This window comes from Dasypus novemcinctus, chromosome 17, assembly GCF_030445035.2.
Source record: "Dasypus novemcinctus isolate mDasNov1 chromosome 17, mDasNov1.1.hap2, whole genome shotgun sequence".
Lineage (NCBI taxonomy): Eukaryota > Metazoa > Chordata > Mammalia > Cingulata > Dasypodidae > Dasypus > Dasypus novemcinctus.
Window position 1 is genome coordinate 43,327,548 of NC_080689.1, and position 24,963 is coordinate 43,352,510.

Below are 24,963 nucleotides of genomic sequence, written 5' to 3' on the forward strand. Positions count from 1 at the left end.
AATGAAATCTAAAATTTTTTGTGATGATGAATGCACAGCATTGCAATTACACTAAAAGCCAAGGATTATACGCTTTAGATAGATTGTATGGCATGTGATTATATCTCAATAAAATTGCTAAATAAATAAATAATTGTGCAAGAATAGCCAGAAATAGCAGCTACGTACAGCAGGGGCAAAATAGAGATTGAGAGGTGAAGAAATTTCTTGTTTGTCAGTTTTTTTGTTTATTATTATTATTGAAATAATGAAAATGCTCTAATAATTATTGAAGTGATGAATGCACAACTATATAATTATATCTCCCAAATACCACTGATTGTACACTTTAGATGAATTGTATGCTTTATTAATATGTACAATAAAATTGATTTGTTAACAAAAAATCGAATTTGATTAAAAAAACAAAAAAAGCATCATTAATACTAAACGGCAGCTTCATTTGGCTCTTTATACCTTGTCAGGGATTTTCCATTTCATTTGAAACTTGTCATATCTCAATCCTGTTCAATTTAGAGATCCTAAGCAGTTAAGTTTCCATTCCTTTTTAAAATTGTTTTCAATGTTAAAACTTTTGGGTCTTAGAAGGTTCTTATATAGAGAAATTGTTTTGAACTATATAAATCTTGGAATATCCATGTAATACTTTAAGCACTACAGTCTATGCATTAGAGTCCTTTCATTATTTTTATGTTGCTGATATGTTCAATAATTGACGTGCTCTGAAACTGTTTCCAGTTAGCATCAGTAAGAAGTTACAGACTGAAATTCAGTCAATATAAATTGCACTTACACGTTCTAAATGTAGAGGCCCAGCTATGTAAAATAACATACTGAAGGTAATACAGGATATCCAAGGAGAGGTGGTATTTCTTAACAGAGTCAATAAAATGTGTATCTTTCTGGCAATTAAACCATGTATTTCTTTATCTTTTCCTCTTAGTTTAATTTTTTTTCTTAGATTATATTTTATGGTATTAATTTCCCTTTCAAATGTGCAGTCATTATTTGCATTCATTAAAATTCTTCTCCCCTTAAAATATTTTCATTAAAACCATAAAGGAATGATCCCCAACTTTCTATTTCAGTTCTAAGGAGCAATCTGGTTTACAATCCATGGGGGAAGGATGAATTATGGGCATCATCTCAGCCGAGAAGCACTCAGATCTGAAATATTTATTTAACAGGAGCAGGTCACGAATGATTGTATGCACAGCCTAATGATAAATAGAAAAAGTGACAGTTCCAATAACACAAGCCTCTCTCGCTCACTAGACATCTTCCAAATGTCTCTGAAACATTTCAAGTTTTCTGCCATTAAAGTTATTACAGTGATGGTTTTAAAGAACTGCCATGTCCCTTTGTAGATGTGAGTAGCCAGTTCATTCTACCCATTTGGAAGTGACTCAAAGTTCTAGTTTCCCCGGACTTTGGCCCAGTGGTTAGGGCGTCCGTCTACCACATGGGAGGTCCGCGGTTCAAGCCCCGGGCCTCCTTGACCCGTGTGGAGCTGGCCCATGCGCAGTGCTGATGCGCACAAGGAGTGCCGTGCTACACAGGGGTGTCCCCCGCGTAGGGGAGCCCCACGCGCAAGGAGTGCACCCATAAGGAGAGCCGCCCAGCGGGAAGGAGGGAGCAGCCTGCCAAGGAATGGCGCCGCCCACACTTCCCTTGCCGCTGAGGACAACAGAGGCGGACAAAGAAACAAGACACAGCAAAAAGACACAGAAAACAGACAACCAGGGGAGGGGAGGGGAATTAAATAAATAAAAATAAATCTTTAAAAAAAAAAAAAGTTCTAGTTTCCCAATAGAGAAAATTATAAGGGTGGAAAAAGTGTGTGTGTGTGTGTGTGAGTGAAGAATTCCAGCTACCCAATCAGAAATCCGCATTGCCCCCGGCCTCCAAAGCTACTACTAATGTGATGATAATGACAGATCATGGTACATTACCTGACTCCTTGAAATAAGGTACCTTCTCTAGAAAAGCTGAGAATTGATCAGAAAAGCCAACTCTCTTTCCTTCACAGGGAGTTTTAAAGCAGAGGAACTTCTAGTTTTCTCTCCTGCCCATGCCTACTCGTCCCTTCAAAGTGTGTCAGTGAAGACCTCCAAGTCCTTTGAAGCGGCGCTTGAGATCCCTCCAGGAACCGTCTTCCTTCCTCCGGCCAGTAGGGATTGCCTTTAGCCTCTGATTCTGCCTGCGGTGTCTATTAACTTTCTCTGTATTTTTCTGTGTTTTGAATAATTTATGCTGGGCTTTTAGCTTTCATATGCTCCATCTCAGATTCTTTTCCCCCCCATATAAAGTTAAAATTGTTGTGTTTTCCCGGCATCAATTACTAGATCTGGCTGCTTGACTGCAGCACACGCTCCGTTTTCCACCCGCAGCTACGAGACGCGCGGTGCTCACAGGCCCCCTCCGCCCCGCGCCTTCCTCCGCTCCGTGGGGACGTGTCTTGCGGCACTTCAGCTGAGCTGAACTACTTGTCCCGGAATTCTCTTCCACGCGCGCTTGGCTTGGGGTCAGAAGCGAAGTTATGCTTGAGGTTTAGAAGGCAGAAACGAAGCGGCCACGTTCTTCTCGTGCTCGGAACATGGGTGCGGGTGGGCGGTGCCGCTGCGCGCGCCTTCGCTGCCCCAGGGCGCCAGGCCCGCAGCTCCCACAGCTTCTCGGACTCCTGCGCCAGGTGCACTCTCTGCTCCTGGAAAGACAAGGGGGGAGAAGAGAGGCGGCCAGCATCTCCCGCAGGTCGCCCACATCATAGAAGTTTGGGGCTTGTAGGTGGTTGAGTGTCCAATGCGAGCGCTAGTCCGTTCTCGAGGATCCCAGCGCCTCCACCCGTGTTCGCATTCTCTAGGCCACCCCCAGACACAGCCATCTGTCCTCTCTGGTTGCCTACCCTGTGCACTGCAAGCTCCGGTACTGGAGGCGGAAGCCACAGCCTCGCATAGACTGTAAATTGGCTCCCACAATTGCATAAGGCTAAATTCCTGTAATAAATCCCTTACTATTATATCTTTGTGGTAGATTGAATCCTGAGCCCCACAAAGACAAGTTCAGGTCCTAACCCCCAAGCCTGCTGTTGTGACTTCATTTGAGATCTTCCACCATCCTATTACGATGTGACCAAACTGAAACAGGGTGGGCCTTAATCCGGAATGTCCAGATTCCTTCTAAGCAAAAACCGTTTGGATACAGAAGTACAAGCCACAGGAGGAGACAGAAGGAGACAGCACCATGTGAGGGAGACTCAGTCCGGGAATTGCCAGCAAGCCACCACCAGGAAGCTACAGATTTCAGAGAAGGCAGAGCTGGCGGATACCTTAATTTTGAACTTCTAGCCTCCAGCCCATGAGCCAATACGTTTCTAGTGCTTAAGCCAGCCAGTTTGTGGAATTTTGTTATAGCAGCCCTGGCAAATGAAGACAGTCATCCCTAGTGATTCTGCTTCTCTGATGAACCCCTGAAAAAGACACTAACTTTATTTTACACAATTTACTTGGGTACATTTTGGCAAATAAAGGAAAAAAAGATTTAAGATACAACTTTTTTAAAATTTTATTAAGATACCAGGTCTGGGAACCGAACCCAGCAGACCTCGTATGTGGGAAGCTGGTGCTTAACTGCTTGAGCCACATTGGCTCCCTGGACTGTAACTCTTAACGTCAAGATTTCCTGTGTCTCAGCCTTTACCTGCATGGGAAATCCTCAATCAAATTTAAACATTTCTACTTGGGTCAAACACCTGGAATTTGAACCAACAGTGTCATCGGCTTCTATCTTAGTGCTTGGAACAGTTTAAGATTAGTCAAGAAACTGCTTTAGGCTCTCCAACATGAAAAACCTGGGTTGTATTGATGAAGCACTGGGTGGCCAGGGCATAAACTTCACCTTTGGGAGTCCCAAACTGCCAGTCCCCCATCGGAGCAGTATGGGGGGCGGGGGTGGGCGGAACACAGAGGTACTTTGCTCTGCCTATTCAGCTTCCCTACAACACTACAAGACACCTTCTCAGGGAAAATAGTAATCCTTTTGGGCAGCCAAGCAGTGAGAATTTGGCTCTTCTACATGGGTAGGTCAGTTGATTTTCTTTTTTTTTTAAGATTTATTTATACCCCACCTCCACCCCATTGTTTGGGATAGTTGTCTGCTGTCTGTGTCCATTTGCTGTGTACTCTGTGTCTGCTCATCTTCTCTTTAGCAGGCACTGGTAAGCAAACCTTGAGCCACCTCAAGGTGTCCCTGGTTTATTGTGTCTCTCATGTCTTTCCCCTTTGCATCTCTTTGTTGTGTCATCTTGTTACACCAGCTCACCTTCTCTAGGAGGCATTGGGAACTGAACCAGGTACTTCCCATGTGGTAGGTGGAAGCCCAATGGCTGAACCACATCTGCTTCCCAGTCTGTTGATTTTAAAGGATACATCTTCAGTTATGAAAGTTGCCCAGAAGCCACAAAAATACACTTGGCTCCATGCATATTTATGCACAGAGAGCTGGTGAGATCTGGAAAACACTTTAGGAAGTTCTCTGTATTGTTCCCATAGCTGAACTTTCTGAAATATAATGTTGTTGTTGTTTTAACACGAGAGTTTCTTTTGGATCTGACTTAGGTATATGGGTCATGACTTGTACAGGATCTTAAATAACCCCAAGCCTAGATGAATAAAAGCAGTTTCCAAACACAGCTGCTTGACAATTGAGATTGCCAACATTCTTTTAATGAGGGGAAGAAAAAGATATTTTTATAAATCTGTTTTCTTCCCTCTGGAGGTTTTTTTTTTTTCCCACTCAATCCAAGCAGGAAGACTTTGTTAACTCCAAATATGCATCCTTGCAGTAATTTCTGAGAGTTCTTGCTGCTTTAATCATACTCATACCTTGTCTAAATTATGCTGGATTCACTCTGTATAAATTCAAGCAATAGAGTAATATCAGTCTAGCTGGGCCTATTAATGGTCAGCAACATGATCCTGGAAGGCAAAACATCTTAGAAATGGAAACCCCAAATTTTATCCTTAAGAGGATATCTTGTTATATCTTGTTATAATCTTCTCTATATTCAATTTCATCCATGTGAATTGCTGGAGCCTTGCATGTCCCCAGGCAATGCATGTTGGGGCATTAGAGTGGGACTAGGGATTACCCATCTGAGGTCAATAACAAAGAGCTAACACAGGTGTTAGATAAATGGAAATCAAAATGACCAGCTCTATTACTGTGAAAGCTTAAGTTAGAGGACATAGCTCAGGTGTGCAACACCAATAGGCTTCTCCATACTGCTCCCAGTCACAGCTCCAGCTGGACAACCACAGTCCTCACCCATGGGGGTGAGTTTGTCCCACTAAGCTTTCTGTATGGTCAGGAGCAGATGAGTCAGGAGATCCCAAAGGAGAAAAGGGAGGAAGGGACTGAGTTGAGCATGTCCAGTTCCTTCCTCCAAAATCCCCTTCAGAGAAGTCACTCCTCCTCCCATGGGGAAGAGAGAGTAAGGGGTGGGGAGAGAGGTCAGGATGTTGCTCTAGGGAAGTTCTTCCACTTGGACATGGGTGCTCTTTCTGGGTTCTGCTGCAGTCTCCTTCCAGGTTCCACCCACCTGCTGGAGCACTGATGTACCCTAGAAACTAAAAGTGGCCCAATGACCTGCAGCAAAGCAGGAGAGACTGTTTCTGCTCTTTTTATGTTATCTTTTGGCAGCAACATCTTGTGAATGGAACCCCCATTTGCATAGGGGATGGCCACATGACCCAATTTGGGCCAATGAGACATAAACAGGAGTCTCCTGAATGTTTCTGGAAAATATGTTATTATTCAGATTTAAAATATATATATATAGGTAGTGACCTCCCTTCCCATTGTCTTCTTTCTGTCTTGGATTAGAAATTGTATCTAGAGTTACAGCCATTTTGCCACCATGACAAAGTCAAGCATGAAGGCAAAAACTGACACATTAAGGACGGTGGAGCAGATATCTAGAAAGAGCCTAGATTTCTGGTGGCACTGTTGATTAGCTGAGCTAAACCAGCATCAGTCAGCTTTTTGGGTTTCTTGTTATGTGGAAAAACAAAACCAGAATAGAAAGACCTTTGTATAAGCCACTAATGAGATAGGTTTTCTGTTATTTACTGATAACTGCAATCTGAACAGATATAACCCTGTTTTCCCAGGCAGCCTCTGGAGGGACACTCATGAAGGAGTGAAGGAGGAAGGAGGCTCCTTATTGTTCAAATGTGGCATCTCTCTAAGCCAAACTCAGCATATAAATGCACTACTTTCCCCCCACGTCCTCCCACACACGCACACACCCTCCCCCCCATGTGGGACATGACTCCCAGGGATGAACCTCCCTGGCACTAAGGGATTACTACCAAGTGCCAACTAATAATGCATCTGGAAAAAGACCTTGACTGAAAGGGGGAAATATTAAATATGAATGGGTTTTTATGGCTAAGAGATTTCAAAGTGAGTTGGGATGTCATTCTAGAGGTTATGCTTATGCACATCTCAGCAGGATCTCATTGACTGCCACAGTAAACAGTGCCTCTAACAGGGCTCCTGAGGACTCTAGAGACATCCAGACACTATAAGCAGGGCAGACAATCTCAGGAATTCAGCACCCTATCAGTGGGCCTTACTCTAGAATTTGTGCTCCCCACTACAACAGAGTTAGCCTCATTTATAGTTTGCCTACACATGGCTCTTCTGCCCCTTTTATTTGAACCTATAATTAGCACTATACTTGTTAAATATATGTCCCAGAGACTTATATCTTTTGTCCATTCATGTGCCAGTTGAACCCTGAATCTCAGCAGAGTTGCAACACCTACTCTCCAGTTCACTGGACTCACCCAGGACAACTAACAGGGAGATGATGATGGACAATATCCATCCCAAGGAACAGAGTATCTGCAACTGCAAGCAAGATAGTTCTATCCATGTAACCCAAGGGACCCAAGCCCCCTCTCAATGAGAAACAGAGTAGGCATCACCATCCCAAAATCCTCAAGATTGGGGAATGAAAGCCTAAAGTAGGCTTCATTCTTATTCTATTATAGACTTATTATTCTAGCAATTGAAGAACTCTTATCATTGATGTAAGGACAGTGGCCACCAGAGGTTCTGAGAGAAGGGAGAGGGAAGAACAGGTGTAATATGGGGACATTTTCAGGACATTGGAATTGTCCTGTGTGACATTGCAATGACAGATATAGGCCATTATATATTTTGTCATAATCTTCAAAATTGTGCAGGATAGAGTATAAACTATAATGTAAACTATAGCCCATGGTTAGTAGCAATGCATCATTATGTGTTCATCAATTGTAACAAATGTACCATACTAATGAAAGATGTGTGGGAGTGGGTGGAGCATATGGGAATCCCCTATATTTTTTATGTAACATTTATGTAATCTAAAGCTCCCTTACAAATTAAATATTTTTTTAAAAATTACAAAGCCAAAAACACATGTGAATTCCCACATGAAAAGAAAAAAAAAAAAGATTAAGCAAACCTTTACATTTCAAAGATATGCAACTAAAAGAGCTTTGGCTCAACCTAAGGCTGAATAATAAATATTCCAAATTCTTTCCAAAAAAAAAACAGCAGGAAGGAGGCTCCTCAGTCTCTTTCCCATGCCTCGCAGCCAGCCCCAGCATCTGCACCACCACTGGTGATCACAAGAGTGAAACATGTTGTGGCCATTTCACCCAACTCCTACCCCATCCAATCATCATCTAATACCACTGTGGGCAGAGTCCATCTCACCACGCTTATCACTCAGGTGCTATTTAAATTCCACTCTCACTACCTATACCAAGCCTGGGATTCACCATCTCACTGGTAGTAATTACAGAGTCCATTCTCCTGGCTTTCTTTTTTATTAAAGGACAGCTAACTTGTTACATTATCTACCATTTAGAAAAAATACAATAAGTGAGAATTATGTTTCTAATAAAGAATCCATTTTTAACAAGCTATTTTGTCACCAACTTCTCCAGCTTTTAAGCAATCAATTCCTGTCTCAGCACCTCAGTTACTCATTATCATCTTCAAAACCAGATTTGTACTGGGAGAGACAGATGCTGAGTTAAAGAGTCTCCGAGAGTAGATCCATAAGGTAATCAATCACGTTGTCACCCACTAAGCAATGCAATCTCAAATCCCAGACACCTCTATCTTACATAATTTAGTAGTATTCTATGCTAATGAAAGAAAGAGGATGTAGGCAGGGAGATCAGCTATCATATCATATCTTAATAAGCTGGTTCCTGAGACATACAAACTTGAAAAAGATTGCTAGCCAAAGGTAGCTGGACTCTTGCTTTATTTTAAGCATATATATTAAGTAATATTTTTCCTGCAAAGAAATATGAACAGATGCAGGGAACCTTGCAACAACTAAGTACTTAATGAGTTGTCAGTTTTTCAGTTCCTTCTGTAAGACTGTAAATACATTCTTTTAAAGTAATATGTGTATATATATTGTGATGTTTATTGTCACATTGTGGTTTCTATATACTTGGGTAGCTCTGTATACCAATGAGGCTTATCTTTATTTGGTATTTCAGAATACATTTCATTGTAAGTAACAGAAAACCTAACAGTGGTTCAAACCACAAGAATGTTTATTGTTCGATTATTAAGAAATCTTTTCTTTTAAAGATTTTAAATTTATTTATTTCTCCCCCTCCCTCCTTGTCTGCTCTCTGTTTCCATCCACTGTGTATTCTTTTGTGTCTGCTTGTATTCTCATTAGGTGGCTCCAGGAACCGATACTGGGACCTTCCAGAGTGGGAGAGAAGCGATCATTCTCTTGTTCCACCTCAGCTCCCTGGTCTGCTGTGTCTCTCATTCTCTCTCCTCTGTGTCTATTTTTGTTGAGTCATCTTGCTGCACCAACTCTCCATGTGGGCCAACACTCCTGCGTGGGCCAGCACTCTGCACAGGCCAGCACTCTGCATGGGCCAGCTTGCCATGGGCATCGAACCTGGACCTGCCATAGAGTAGACAGGAGCCACATCCTCTTCCCTATCAAGAAGTCTTGATGCAGGCTGTCCCCGAGTTTGTTCAATGACTAAATGATGTCGAACCAAGAATCTTTCTACCTTTCCACCTGCTGTCTTCAAAGACCTGATGATGTTTCCCTGCAAGATGGCTGTCACAGCTCTCAGAATGTGCCCACGCAAGTGAAAAGGCTGAGTAAAAGGCAGATCCAGAAAGAATTCTCTTCATGGGTCTCACTTCTCTGTCAGTAAGGAAATCTTTGTTCAGCAACACACTGAGAGATTTCCCCATAGATTTTATTGGCCAGCACTGGCTGCAGAGGAGGCTGGGAAACCTAATATGGATTTTTCACCTTTTGTGTAGAAAGACAGGCCAAGAAGGGAGTGGAAACAGCTGTTGAGTAGGCCACAAACAAAATCTACTGCAGATTTTAAGCTCTTAGAGATCAACAATTGCACGTTTCTGTTTGCTCTCTGTGTCTTTTTATAATTAAAAAAGTAAGTATGTTCAAATAGTAATTTGAAAAGTTTTTAAAAACAAATCATAATGCCATCTCTTGTTACAATGATTTCTTTTTCATGTATTTTCATCCACTCATTGTCCATAGTTCATATTCATACTGTTACCTATTTTAAATCTAATTTTGCCTCTTCTTTTTTTCCCTTAATATTATATCATAACCAATTTTCTATTTTTATATTTATTGTTCATATTTATAATTTATAATGGGAAAATAACTTTTCATTGAGGTTTATCACAATTTATTTAACTATTTCCTTATTATTTTTTAAGATTTATTTTATTTGTTTATTCCTCCCCACCCCCTTGTTTACATTTGCTGTGTTTGTTCATCTTCCTTGTTTCTTTAGGAGGTACCGGGAACTGAACCCTGGACCTTTGATATGGGAGGGAGGCGCCTAATCGCTTGAGCCACCTCTGTTCCCTGCTTTGTTGTGTCTCTCATTGTGTTTTTCTTGTTGTGTCTCTTGTTACATCATCTCTTTGCGTCAGCTTGCTGCACCTGCCCATCACACCAGCTTGCTGTCTTACTTGTCCTCTTTAGGTGGCACTGGGACTATCCACTCCCTGCTTTGTTATATCTCTTATTATGTTTTTCTTTTTATGTCTCTTGTGTCAGCTTGCCCCACCTGCCTGTCATGCCAGCTCTTCAGGAGCTGTCTTCTTTAGGAGGCACTGGGAACCAAATCAGGGACCCTCCATGTAGTATGCAGGAGTTCAATCACTTTAGTCACATCTGCCTCCCATCTTATTATTGAACCCATAAATGATTTTCCATTTCTTGGCTAAGATAGATTACACTGCAAGGATACATCTTTGGACATAATAAGTTTTTTTTCTGCTGGCAGATTAAGTGCAAAACAGACTATGAATATTTTTATAATTTATAAAATATCATCAAACTGTCATATAGCCAGAATGAGTGTAGCAGTTTAAAATTCTACCAGTGAATTTGCCATAACCGTATTTTCCAATTCACCTAAGAAACTATTTGAAAGTTACCACAGTAGGCTAGGTGTGAGGTGCTAGGGGTTAGAGGTTTAGGCTAAGTGGAGATAATAGAGCTCGTGTACAATGGTCATCTGTCTAATTTTTCAGGATAGAGCTGACAGAATTTGCTGAGGGATTGCGTGTGGCATGTAAAAGAAAAAGAGGAATCCAGGATAATTTCTAGGCTTTTGGCTTAAGCAACTCTGTGAATTGGTAGTACCATTTACTTACCGAGTTTTGGGAATACTGAGGGAGGAGCAGGTTTGAAGTAGAAAACCAAAAGTTCAGACCTCTTAAATTTGAGATTAGATATCCAAGTGAAGATGTTGATTTGGTGGCAGCTGAATGTACTTATTTGGAGTTCAGAGCAGAGATCAGGATTGGAGACTTAATTTTAGAAATGTCAGTATATAGGTTATATTTAAAGCCACAAAGCTGGATGAGATCATGAAGCGTGGAGTCTAAGTGGAGAAGAAAAGAGTCTCTTCAACGTGTAGAGGTTGGAAGATGAGGAGGATTGAGTACATACACAGAGGAGTGGCCAGAGAGGTGGGAAGACAACCAGGGAGTTTGGGTCCTAGAAGCTAGGTGAGAAAATTGTTTCAAGAATTGTTTCAATGAACTGTGTAGAACGCTGCCAAAAATTCTAGTAAGATGAAGACTAAGATTGATCTGTAATTATGCTCTGGAGTTTGGTTAACTCCCAACAAATGCATAAAGTAGACAAAAAGCCACACAAAGTAATCCCAGGAGCCCTCTCCCTGGACTTTTCAAAAGTGACTTCAACAGGATCTAGATTTGTCTTTATTGTAAATAAGGACCAGCTGACTGGTACCTGGCAGTTCCACAACTTGTTCTAATTCCCTGTTTGACATGTATGTTGTCATACTTGGGCACTTCTAGGGTTGTTCTGAAGATTAAATGGATAAGTGCAAAATATGAAGCACAGGGTCTGGAGCAGTGTAATTGCTCAATAATGGCAGCATTGATTTTTGTCATTACCCTAGTGAGTCTCTTAATTTCTAGCTCTCCTTTTAAGCTGCTACTTAGCAATGTTCCAAAGATAAGCACCAAATTTTCTGGAAATGATTGAAAGTAATCACAGCATTTTACAGCGAAAGGTCTGTAGAGATTAATTTCTCCATTCTCTTCACTTGACAGATAAGAAAATAGAGATCCAGAGAGATTAGGTAACTTTCTCTAGGTCATTCACCAAGTTAGTCACTGGACTCGGTCCAGAACATGAATCTCCCAAAGCTGGGCCTTTGGAATTAACTGTAGCAAAGCCAGTGGTTAGGGAATTGAGCATTTCATTTTGGGGGACTCATTTCCAGAAAACTGAAGCTGTTCCTTTTAACTGTCAAAACTTAATAACAATCATCATCATTTTTAATTAAAATTTTCTGTCACTTTTGATTAAAATATTTCTCCTACACAATGAAATTAGTCAAGAAGATTTGAAATCCTTAAAGTCAGCTTATTTTTGTTTTCTCATTTCTTTACCCATTGCCTTATGCTTTGTAAAGCGATGATAACTTCATTTGATAGTGTTGAACATGATTCTGGATCTAAGAGCATCCAGGATTATAAATGTACATTTATTTATATTATATGCATGTGTGTATTGTAGTATATTATGAAGATTCAGTGCAAGACACAGATCTGCAACTCTTAAATTAATCTTAAATGAGTCAGTGTTATCTTTCCTTCTGTTCTTCACAGTACATATGCAGCTCATATATATTTATTGATTGAAATATTTTGTATCTTTGAACCATCTTTCCATAGAAAAATTCTAAACATTGCTCCATTAAACTCTCAAATACTCCTGTGAGAGATGCAGAATCAGCCATTATTATTCTTATTCTAGAAATAAGAAAACTAACATCCCAAAATGTTAAATATGCCTAGAGGACCTTTATGATCAGGACAAAGTTCCTTTCTCCCAACCTTTGAGTGCCACCCACAAGTCTGAATTTAGCCCTCAGTATTTTCAGCTGTTCTAGGCATAGTCCTTGCCAGAAAATAAAGCTCACTGAATCCTGCTGCTCATAAATCCAAATCCACCCTCGAATTTCCCATCACTGGTGACCACAGGCTTAGCATCTGCCTGCCTCTAAGGTCACGTGGTCTCCATTGCTGCAACAACCATGAACCCATCACATTTCACCATGGGGTAGCCCTTGAATGCCAGTCACTGATAGTCTATCCATTCTTCATAGAACTGAGCCTAGAGAGTGGAATAGCAAGAAATGGACCAGCAAAGGATTCCCTCTTTCCTGTCTGGATTTCAGTACCTGTGAGAGATGAGAGATGTTGCTGGATTTGGGGAATGTACGAATGTGCTGGAGGAGTAGTTGACATCTGGATAGTTACAGGGTGTTATGGAAGATCAAACTTAAAGGAAGTAACATTATGTGAATGATGTAGTAAAGAGACTATTTTTTACATTTTTTCTTTGTTAGAGAAGTTCAGGTTTATAGAACAATCATGCATAAAACACAGGATTCTCATATACTATCCTAACGTCAACACATTTCATTGGTGTGGAATATTTGTTACAATTCATGATAATATATTTTTATAAGTGTACTATTAATTAAAGTCTGTGGTTTAACTTAGGGTTCACTGTTTGTGGGGTATAATTCCATGGATTTTTTTTTCTTTTTATTGTTACCATATATACAATCTAACATTTCCTCTTTTAGTCTTATGCTCATATATATTTCAATGTTGTTAACTGCATTCACAGTGATGTGCTACCATCACCACCATTCATTACCGAAACAGTTCCATCATTCCAAACAGGATTTCTGTACATTTTAAGCCTTAACTTCCCATTCTATATCCCTACCCCACCCCCTAGTAACCTGTATAAAATGAGAGAGATTATACAATTTTTTTTGTGTCTGGCTTATACCACTCAACATGATGTTTTCAAGGTTCATCCATGTATCAGAGCTTCATTCCTTTTCACAGCCAAATAATACTCTGTTGTTTGTATTATATACACCACATTTTGTTTATCCATTCATCAATTGATGGTCACTTGAGTTACTTCCATCTTTTGGCAATTGTGAATAATGCCACTATGAACATCAATGTGCAAATATCTGTTTGAGCCCCAGCTTACGGTTCTTTTGGATATATACCTAGTAGTTGGATTGTTGGGTCATATGGTAGTTCTATCTTTAGTTTGCTGAGGAATGGCTAAACTCTTCCACAGTGGCTGTGCCATTTTATACTGCCACCAGCAATGAAGGAATGGTCCTATTTCCCCATATCCTCTCCAACAACTTATTTTCCATTTGTTTAATAGCAGCCATTTAAAATATGAAATGGTATCTAATTGTGGTTTTGACTTGCATTTCCCTGATGGCTAATGGTGTTGAGCATCTTTTCATGTGATTTCTGGCCATATGTAAATCTTCTTTGGAGAGATGTCCATTCAAGAGTCTTTTGCCCATTTTTAAATTGGGTTGTTTGTCTTTTTGCTGTTAAATTGAAGGATTTCTTTATAATACAGGATATTAACCCTTTATCATATATGTGGTTTCCAAGTATTTTTCCCATTGTGTAAGTTGTCTTTTTACTTTCATAATAAAGTCCTTTGATCCTAATTTTTTTTTTAATTTTGATGAGGCCCATTTATCTATTTTTTTCTTTTGTTGCTTGTGCTTTGGGTATAAAGTCTAAGAAACCATTACTTAACACAAGGTCCTGAGGATGCTTCCCTACATTTTCTTCTAGGAATTTGATAGTTCTAGCTATTATTTGTAGAGTTTTGGTCCATTTTGAGTTATTGAGATAGCTTTTTCTTTTTTTTCTTTGCAAAGAAATCCAGTTTTCACAGCACCATTTGTTGAAGAGTCTATTGTTTCCCAATTGAGTCCTCTTTGCCACCTTGTCAAAAATCAGTTGGTGGTGGCAGGAAAGCTGGAAGCCCAAGATGCTGAAGAAATTGCCAGCTGCCATGCAGCCTGGCATACCTTTTGGACTATGTGCTACTATGTATACCTCAAGTACTTGAAATGCAAATTTGGGGAGACTTTGCCATGTAAATGTTTAGCTGGATTAAGCACCTAATTAGGATGGTTTTCCAACAAATTGGAGTATGCATGCAATCCATACTTGGTCTGGAAAGCCATATAGTTCATCTCAAGGTATTATAAGGAAAATTGGTAGCAATTTATCTTTGATTCAATGTCCAAGAGTTCAGTTTCAGCTTACCAGCCTTGCAATAGAATGGAGTCACAACCACCAAGGAGAAGATGCAGTGGCAGCTTTTGCTGATGTTGGATTGGTAGCCAAAGAAGATGGAGAGTGTTCAACAAGATTAAGGTCAGACAGGTCAAGGTAACAGCTCCAGGATAACCTTCCTTTCTTTGAGAAACCCCAAGCAGGCAAATTTCCCAGTCTCAAGAAGAGCCTCAACTGAGGAATGAGGAAGCACTGCAGAAGATCAGTGCTTTGAAAATGAACTTGCCATTCTCAGAGGTCAAGTTGAGCATCAGATTCTCACTGCAGGGGACTTAGATTCCACCACATCTGTTACCACAGCACCACCCTCCATCCCACCTCCTCCACCTCCATCTCCACCTCTGCCACTGCTGTCTACCCTCCCTCCAGCAGGTCTCTACCAAAGTACATAAGCTATTGATCTGATTAAAAAGTAGAGAGAAAAGCCAATGCTGGAAAAGCTTTGGCTAAGAAAAGTCCAAAGAAACCTGACATGCCAAATATCCTAGAAGTCCTTAAAGGTATGAACAGTGTAAAATTTCATTCTGTTAAAAGAACAGAGCAAGATGTAAAGCCCAAACCATGGGAGCCTATTGAGTCTGCTGCCCTCATTGCACAGGCCCTGAAAAAGAACTTTGCTCATCAGTATTGAAGCAACAGGCAAAGTGAAGTTGAAAAAGTAATTCCAAAGTCAGATTCAGATACCACCTCAGAAACTGTGTTGTTTGGACCACACATGCTGAAGTCTACAGGAAAAATAAAGTCTTTAATTACAATGTTTCAGGAAGCAGTTGTGGCTCAACAGACAGAGCATCTGCCTACCATATGGAGGGCCCAGGGTTCAATACCCAGGGTCTCCTGACCACACCCAGTGTGGTGAGCTGGCCCACATGCAGTGCTGCCGTGCACAAGGAGTGCCATGCCACACAGAGGTGTCCCCCGCATAGGGGTGCCCCACACACAAAGAATGTGCCCCACAAGAAGGGCCGCCCTGCATGAAAAAAAAGTGCAGCCCATCCAGGAGTGGCGCCGCACACACAGAGAGTTGATGCAACAAGATGATGCAACAAAAAGACATAGTTTCCTGGTGCCACTGACAAGAATAGAAGCAGACACAGAACACACAGTGAATGGACACAGAGAGCAGACAATGGGGGGGGGGGGGATGGGGAGAGAAATAAATAAAATAAATCTTTTTTAAAAAATTGACAATGCTTCAAATTCCTGAATAGACAATGAGTTGAGAAAGGTTATCCTGGTTCAGCTGTTGGTTTGTTAGGGCTAAGTTTGACCAGTAGAAATCAACACTACTTAGTAAATATCTGACTAATCAGTGGCCTTCCTCTAAAACTAGAGGATTAAGCAATAACAAAAGTACCAAGTTAATGAATTTTGTTTTATTATATTATGAAGATATCCAGTATTCTAACACGTTTTTTATGAATAGCTAAGATGTTCAGGTTTCCAGTCAAGAAAAACAATTGTATAGGTTTGAGAACTTAGGAAGGACACTTGTAGATGTTACTAGTTTTTAAATTCCTAAACACTAATTTACCTCTACAAATGTTTTATATGCATATACCTGGATATAAAACAGTACATATAAAAATTTAGTAATGATGGCAGTAAGGATTCTGTTGTCCTCATTCATTTTCAACAATAATTTACTATACAAGGACAGAACAGCTGTTATGACATAAGTTGATGCAGTGGCATAGTTGAGGTTGGAATCTTCTTGCCTTGAACAGAACTTCCACCTTACATTTCTCACTCACATTTTTGTGGAGGTGGGGTTTGAGCAGGAACAGGATGATGCTCACTGTTGAAATTCCAGAAAGCATTTAAGTTCAAGGCAAGCAGAAGACCATGAAAGCTGTTTTCACCTTAGTGCCACCCAGAGCTGAGGAAGAAAATGTAGTTGTCAAGCAGTGAGGAGTCAAATTATTCCATTAAATCCCTTTCAAAATAAAAACCAAAATGTACTATATTTCCATTCCATGTAATAAATGGCATGGTAAAATGATTTGCTTACTTTTGGAAATGTTGGCATAATGGAGTTTTAAATTTTAATATTAGTTAAAATATTAGCTTATAATGAAACATTATTGAATAGGTGAGCATTTCCTAAAAATTATTTACCATTGGTCAGATGCTGTTATGTTGAATTACATTTTCAACATAAACCCTAAGTGCTCTTGGAAAGTCAAGAGCTGTCTTTCTTAAATTTTATTGAAAATATGTACAGTGTTCTAAATATTAAAAATTAGTTGAGGTAATTTACATGGATTGTTTATTCAGCTTAAATGTGAACTGCGGTTTATTTTACACGTTATTGAAAGTGTTTCTAATAGTTTTACATAGTTTTAAAATTCTGCCTTTAAACCAAAATTCAGAAAATTCACCTGCAATGTGTATTTGGCCTCCTAAGAAATTTATATTTGTATCAGTATTGAATTTTGGCCAATATTTGGAATTTACTTTTTGAAATAAAGCAAATTGTTTTATTTTCCTGGAAAAAAAATCATTTGGCCATAATGTGAGTGTTAATTTACAAATTCTCATTTCTGTTCCTTTGATCTATATGTCTGTCTCTGTGCCAGTACCATGCTGTTTTGATTACAGTGGTTTTGTAATACGTTTTAAGATTGGGAACTGTGAGTCCTCCAACTTCATTCTTCCTTTTCAAGATGGCTTTAGCTATTTTGGGCCTCTTACCCTTCCGTATAAATGTGGTGATTCTTTTGCAAAGAAGATTTTTGGAATTTTTATATTGGGATTGCCCCGAATCTATAAATTGTTTTGGTACTGTTATCTTCTGATCCATGAACATAGAATATTCTTCCATTTATTTAGGTCTTCTTTAATTTTTTTTTTTTAAGATTTATTTATTTATTTATTTCTCTCCCCTTCCCCCCCCACCCCAGTTGTCTGTTCTCTGTGTCTATTTTGCTGCTTCTTCTTTGTCCACTTCTGTTGTTGTCAGCGGCATGGGAATCTGTGTTTTCTTTTTGTTGCGTCATCTTGTTGTGTCAGCTCTCCGTGTGTGCGGCACCATTCCTGGGCAGGCTGCACTTTCTTTTGCATTGGCCAGCTCTCCTTACGGGGTGCACTCCTTGCACATAGGGCTCCCTTATGCAGGGACACTCCTGCGTGGCATGGCACTCCTTGCGCGCATCAGCACTGCGCATGGGCCAGCTCCACATGGGTCAAGGAGGCCAGGGTTTGAAGCGCAGACCTCCCATGTGGTAGACAGGTGCCCTAACCACTGGGCCAAGTCCGCCGCCTTCTTTAATTTCTTTTAGCAACGTTTTGTAGTTTCTGTATACAAGTCCTTTACATCCTTTGTTAGATATTTGATTCTTTTAGTTGCTATTATGAATGGAATTTTTTCTTAATTTCTGCTTCTGATTGTTCATTGCTTGTGTATAGAAACACTGCTGATATTGGGGTGTAGATCTTATACCCCGCCACTTTGCTGAATTCATTTATTAGCTTTAGGAGTCTTGTTATGGATTTTTCAGGATCTTCTGTATATAGAAATCATATCATCTGCAAATCCTTTCCAGTTTGGATGTCTTTTATTCCTTTTTCTTGTCTGATTGCTCTGGCACAAGATCTTCCAATAAAATATTAAATAAGAGTGGTGATTGTGGGCATACTTGTCTTGTTCCTGATCTTAGAGGGAAAGCTTTCAGTCTTTCACCATTAAGAAGGATGTTAGTTATGGGCTTTTCAAATGCCTTTTATTATGTTGAGGAAGTTTCCTTCTATAGGTAGTGTTTTTTATTAAGAAATGGTGCTGTTTTGTCAGATGCCTTTTCTGCATCATTTGAGATCCAGAATGAGATCCCTTCATTCTGTTAATGTGGGGAATTTCAGTAATTGATTTTCTTATATTGAACCAACCTTGCATTCCAGGGATAAATCCCACTTGATCATGGTATATAATTCTTTTAATATGCTGTTGGATTCTGTTTTCTAGTATTTTCTTGAGGATTTTTAAACCAATTTTCATAAAACATATTGTTCCATAATTGTCTTGAAGTATCTTTATCTGGCTTTTGTTTGAGGGTGATGTTGGCCTCATAGAATGAATTAGGGAGAGTACATGAGGCTTAAGCAATTAGACACCTGCCTCCCACATGGGAGGTCCTGGGTTCAGTTCCCGGTGCCTGCTAAAGAAGAAGAGCATACATCGCAACCGGCAGACATTGCAACCAACAGATACTGCCACTGCTTCAACCAGCAGACACTGCAACCAGCAGATGCTGCAACCAGCAGGGAGCAGAAATGGCTCAAGCAGTTGGGCACTTGCCTCCCACATGGGAAGTTCTAGGTTCGGTTCCCAGTGCCTCCTATAGAAGACAGACAAGGAAGACATCTCGGGGCAGTGAATTTAAAAAAATAGAATGAACTAGGGAGTGTTCCCTCCTCTTCAATTTTTTGGAAAAGTATGTGCAGAATTGGAGTTAGGTCTTGGAATGTTTAGGAGTGAAGCCATCTGGTCATGGGCTTTTCTTTGTTGAGAGTTTATTGATTGCTGGTTCATTCCTTTTACGGGTAGTTTGTTGCCATCTTCTATTTCTTCTTGAATCAATGTAGGTAGTTTGTGTGTTTCTAAGAATTTATACATGTCATCTAGGTTATCTATTTTATTGGCACAGAGTTGTTTGTATTACCCTCTTAGAGTCCTTTTTATTTTAATGCGGTCAATGGTAATGTTCCCCTTTTCATTTCTGATTTTCTTTAATTTGTATCTTCTCTCTTTTTTTCTAGTAAAGAGTCTTATTCAAAGAAAATATTTAGTAAATGTTAGCCATTGTGAATAGTTTTTTTGTAGGTTAGCTGGTAGAATTTGGAGAACTAATAATCATCATTCTGGTCATCATATATTTCATTAGCACTTAAATCTAATGATAAGATTACAAGGTAATGATCATTTTCCCCATTTCAAAGATGAGAAACTGGCACACTTGGGATTTGACAAAGATTTGTCTGATTTTACCAAGCTTATTCATTCATTCATTCACTCAACAAATATTTACCAAGTTTCTGTGTATTAGGTGTGAAACTAGGCAGAGATGAGCAAGCTGACCTGGCTTCTGCCTCACGGGGCTTTGAGTACAAGAAAGGGCACAGATGGGTGAAACCCAAACATCATAAGACCCCAAGCTGAGCTCCCAGCCTTGCATATGAGACCTTGAACATACATCTTTGCCCCTTTCTTCAACCTTCTAAACAGAATCCACTCTACTAGGCCAAAAAGAAAAGGGTATTTCACTGAAGAATGCATATGGGAAATGTCAAGGAGAAGGGTACAGAGTTTATACTTCACCATGCAGAAAATCAAATTTCTCTCCCCAAATCCCCACAGACATCTTTGTCCTTCACACTACATGAGGGGTTCTTAACTTTTTTTGTTCCATGGACCCCTGTGCCAGTCAGGTGAAAACCACAGTCCCCTTACTAAGTCCTCATTATACTGTATATTACTTAATAAATACAGCACACCTGCACCAACACATCCCCACAAGAATAATGTTTTTTTGAATTTTCAATCCAAGCTCATGGACCCCTTGAAATCTTTCCATGGACGCCTGGTTAAGAACCCCTGCCCTACATCAATCCTTACCTCCTCATCCCAACCCAGTCTACCCCCAGCCTTTCAGTCCAGAGACAGGCCCTCTCTCTACCTCTCCCTCACTCACGCAGACCTTCCATCTCAGATAGCAAACAGAAGATCTTCCCATTAGGAGGACACCTCCTCCTTAGAAGATGGCCAGAAACTGTAAATATTTTTTTCTTCTGATTTCATAAGCAAACAGGTAGTTCTGCTGAGATAACCTGTGTTAGAGGAGCACACAGTAGGGAATCAAACCTGGACTTGGGGCATCAGGGCAGGTGCCCTGGAAAAAAATGAGGTCTAACACATTGTGGACATTATAATTGCCTCCTCAACATAACATTCCTCAACTCTTGTAACTACCCTAATGTGGATGTGGAGGTTAGAGCAGGGAGGGGTGGGCATAGCCAATATTCATGACTTCCACACAAATCCCATTGTCTCTGGGTGAAACACCCCCCCGCCCCCAGTTCTAGCTTATGATAAACAGTACACGTTCATCTCCCCAGATGCACAGTTGTTGCATCAGGGATGGGCAAGGACCTAAGTTGGGCCAATGAGACTGAAAAAGATGCTTCTGAGAAAGTGCAGGAGGGGTGGAGCAGCTGGAAAAGAAATTCTATCTTTCCTTTAATGTACATGAATAAGGAAGCACACAGCCTTAACTGCTGTTGGTCAGATGGCCAACAGGAAGGCTATGCAGCCAGGCAGAGTGAAGAGTTAAAATGAAACTGAGCGCTTTGTGACCTTGTGAAGTTGCTGAACCGAATCCAGTGGTGTAAGACTTTCTTGCATAAGGCAGTGCTTGAGTTGTCTGTTACTTAAATCAAACACAACCTAACTCTACTAGTCAGGGTTCTCCAGGGAAACAGAATCAATAGGAGAAATCTGTCAATAGAATGCGATTTTATAAGTCTCTCATGTGACCGTGGGGATACACAAGTCCAGGTTCCACAGGCAGGCTGCAACCAGGGGCTCCAATGAAAGTCCAATAAAGGTTCTTGATGAGTTCTGGGAGATGCTGGCTGTCCAAAGACGAGCTGGGAAATTCTCTCTTAATGCTGGAATCATTTGCCCTTTTAAGGCATTCAACTGATTGGATAAAGTGTCACTCATTGCTGATGGCAATCTCCTTGATTGATGTAATTGTAATCATCTATATAAGGTTTCCCACTGCAGTAAAGTCAATGGCGACTAAAGTCTGTAAATACCTGTGTATTACAGTTAGCTCAGTGCTTGCTTGACCAAACAACTGGGCACAATTACCTGCTGAGTTGACACAATAGCCTAACCATCACATAACTGATATATTAGGTGAGGTCTGATTAAAGAGCCATCAATAGCTTTAAGAAAAGGATAGGCAATTCCCAGATCTACAACTTACAGAAGATCATTTAAATGAGGCAGCTGGATTGTCAATACCAACATAAAATACAGGACATTTTGTATTTTATTTTTATACATGTTTTATATGTATCTTATACATATGTATAAGATTTTAATTCCACCAAATTATTCTAAAATGTATGTATATTATATGTATCTTATACATATAAAATATGTATTTTATATGTATTACCTGCTAGATAGTTTAATGAAAAATGAGATCTGATTTATAACTAACACACACATCACACTTCCAAACTTCCAAACTTGAAATTATTAGGAACTGCATAATGAAACTTTTATTTAAAAGAGAACTTCAAAATTTTGTCAGGATATTTTTAAAAGACAATTCAAAAGAATGGAGAAATAGAGCCAATTCCAGGATGAAAAGACTTAGTGATATTAAAATGTCTGGACACAGAAGCAGATACACGGGAAGAGACAGTCCTCCATAGACATGGCCCTGGGAAGAGAGATGAGCCATTTGCCTGACAGTTTACAGGTAACTTTGTCAAGAGAGCAGAGCTGCTGAACCTGGAAAGAAACGAGCCCCGGGAAGAGAGATGAGCCCTATGTCAGCCTATATATAGCTGAGATCAGAAGAAGCTGGACCCACAGAGACTTAAGATGGAAGAGGAAGGCTGACATTGCCCACCATCTTGCATGAACCTGTGGCAACAGAGTTTGATGTTCAAACATGGTGAACAGAAAGGAGATGGTGCCTACTCTCACAAGATCTCTCCTACTGGTGGAGATGCGCAAGAAACGAATAGAAACCTTGAATGTCAGCTCCATAATGGCAAGGGCTTTGGTCTCCCCAGCCCTTGGAATAGTGCTTGGTATATAATAGGTGCTCAATAAATGAATACTCTAACAACCAAGAGAAAAATAAATAAAAATAAAATTTTTAAAAATGTACCAACCAATAGAATTGAATTTGAATTTAATTGAATTCGTAGGATTCATACTGTTTTTATCTAGAGCCAGTATTTTAACTCCACCAAATTATTCTAAAATGTATGTATAAAAAATAATAACAACAAGGACTACAAAAAAAGAAAAACAATGAAAATGTTCTAACAATAGCAGCCATTAAAACCTAATACACTACAGAACAAAAATTTAAACCATTGTAGATTATTTTAAATCACAGATTAATGAAACCAAAAAAAGAGCCTAATTTTTTTAAAAAACAGCATTTCTGTGTAATGAAGTGAAATATAACTACATAAGTAAATATAATATATAGACATATACATTTAAAATATGTATCCTTGGCAAAACAACTTTTAACAGCTTTATTGAGATATAATTCAGACAACATACAATTGATTCATTTAAAGTGTACAATTCAGTGGCTTTTAATACAGCCACAGAGCTGTGCAACCATCACCACAGTCAATTTTAGAAGATTTTCATCACCTCAAAAAGAAACCCTATGCCCTTAAGCCATCAACCCCTATCCTTCCATCTACCTCCAGGCTTAAGCAACCACTAAAACATTTCTGTCTCTATAGATTTCCTTATTTTAGACTTTCATATGAATAGAATCATATAATATACAGTTCTTTGTGAGTGGTTTCTTTCACTTAGCATAATCTTTTCAAGGTTCATTCAGGTTGTAGCATCTATCAGCACTTCATTCCTTTTTATGCCTGAATAATATTCCTTTCTATGGATATACTATTAATACATTAGGTTATATGCTTGTACAGTGAAGGACATTTGAGTTGTTTCTTCCTTTTGGCTATTAGGAATAATGCTACAATAAACATTTGTTTTCAATTATTGGTGCGGATATATGTTTTCATTTTCTTGGTTATATACCTAAGAGTAGAATTGCTGGGTCATATGGTAGCTCTGTATTTAACCATTTGAGAAACGGCCAGACTGTTTTCCAAAGTGGCTGCTCCATTTTACATCCCCAGCATCAGTGTTTGATGATCCCAATTTCTCTATATCCTCACCAACATGTTATTATCTGACTTTTTGATTCTAGCCATCCTAGTGGGTATAAAATGGTATATCCTTGTGGTTCTGATTTTCATTTCCCTATAGACTAGTGCTGTTGGGCATATTTTCATTCACTTATTGGCTATTTGCCTACTTTCTTGGCAAAATCTCTGTTTAGATCCTTTCCCCATTTAAAAAATTATATAATATTATATATGTGTGTATATGTGTGTGTGTATTTACGTATATAGGTATATAGATATTTTTTAGGTACTGGGGGCTAGGGATTTAACCCAGGACCTTGTATGTGGTAAGGTGGTGCTCAACCACTGATGCACATCAGCTTCCCTGAGTTGGCTTTTTCATTTGTTTTTCTTTGTTTTTGTATTTTCAGGAGGTAGCAGGATCTGAACCTGGGGCCTCCCATTTTTAAGAGACAGGCACTCAACTGGTTGAGCCACATCCTATTCTCTTTCCCCATTTTCAAATTGGGCTATTTATCATTTTATTTTCTTTATGGTGACCTTTGAAGCACAAAGGTTTTAAATTTTGGTAAAATTCAATTTTTCTATATTCTCTTCTGTTGCTTAGTTTTATGGGGTTTTTTTTTGTGTGTGTGTGTGTGTGCGCATGTATTAGGAAGTGTATTAGTTTGCTGAAGGTGCTGGGAACAAAATACCAGAAACAGGTTTGCTTTTTTTTTTTTTTTAATTTATTTATTTCTCTCCCCTACCCCCCGCCACCCCAGTTGTCTGTTCTCTGTGTTTATTTGCTGCATCTTCTTTGTCTGCTTCTGTTGTTGTCAGAGGCACAGGAATCTGTGTTTCTTTTTGTTGCGTCATCTTGTTGTGTCAGCTCTTCGTGTGGGTGGCGCCATTCCAGGGCAGGCTGCACTTTCTTTCACCCTGGGCGGCTCTCCTTATGAGGCACACTCCTTGCGCATGGGGCTCCCCTATGCAGGGGACACCCCTGCATGGCAGGGCATTTCTTGCGCGCATCAGCACTGCACATGGGCCAGCTCCACCCGGGTCAAGGAGGCCTGGGGTTTGAACCATGGACCTCCCCATGTGGTAGATGGACGCCTTAACCACTGGGCCAAGTCCGTGGCCAGGTTTGCTTTTATAATGGGAATTTATTGGGGGAAAATCTTACCATGGCAAGGCTGTGAAAATGTCCAAATCAAGGCATCATCAAAGATGCTGTCTCACCAGGTTTGGCTGCTGGCAATCCTGGAGTCCTGCCATGTG

General features: G+C 39.8%; 1 pseudogene; it reads left to right on the forward strand.

The window, feature by feature from the left end:
- Positions 1-14,576: 14,576 nt before the first annotated feature.
- On the forward strand, positions 14,577-15,648 carry LOC101447797 (mitochondrial fission regulator 1 pseudogene; annotated as a pseudogene).
- Positions 15,649-24,963: the final 9,315 nt, after the last annotated feature.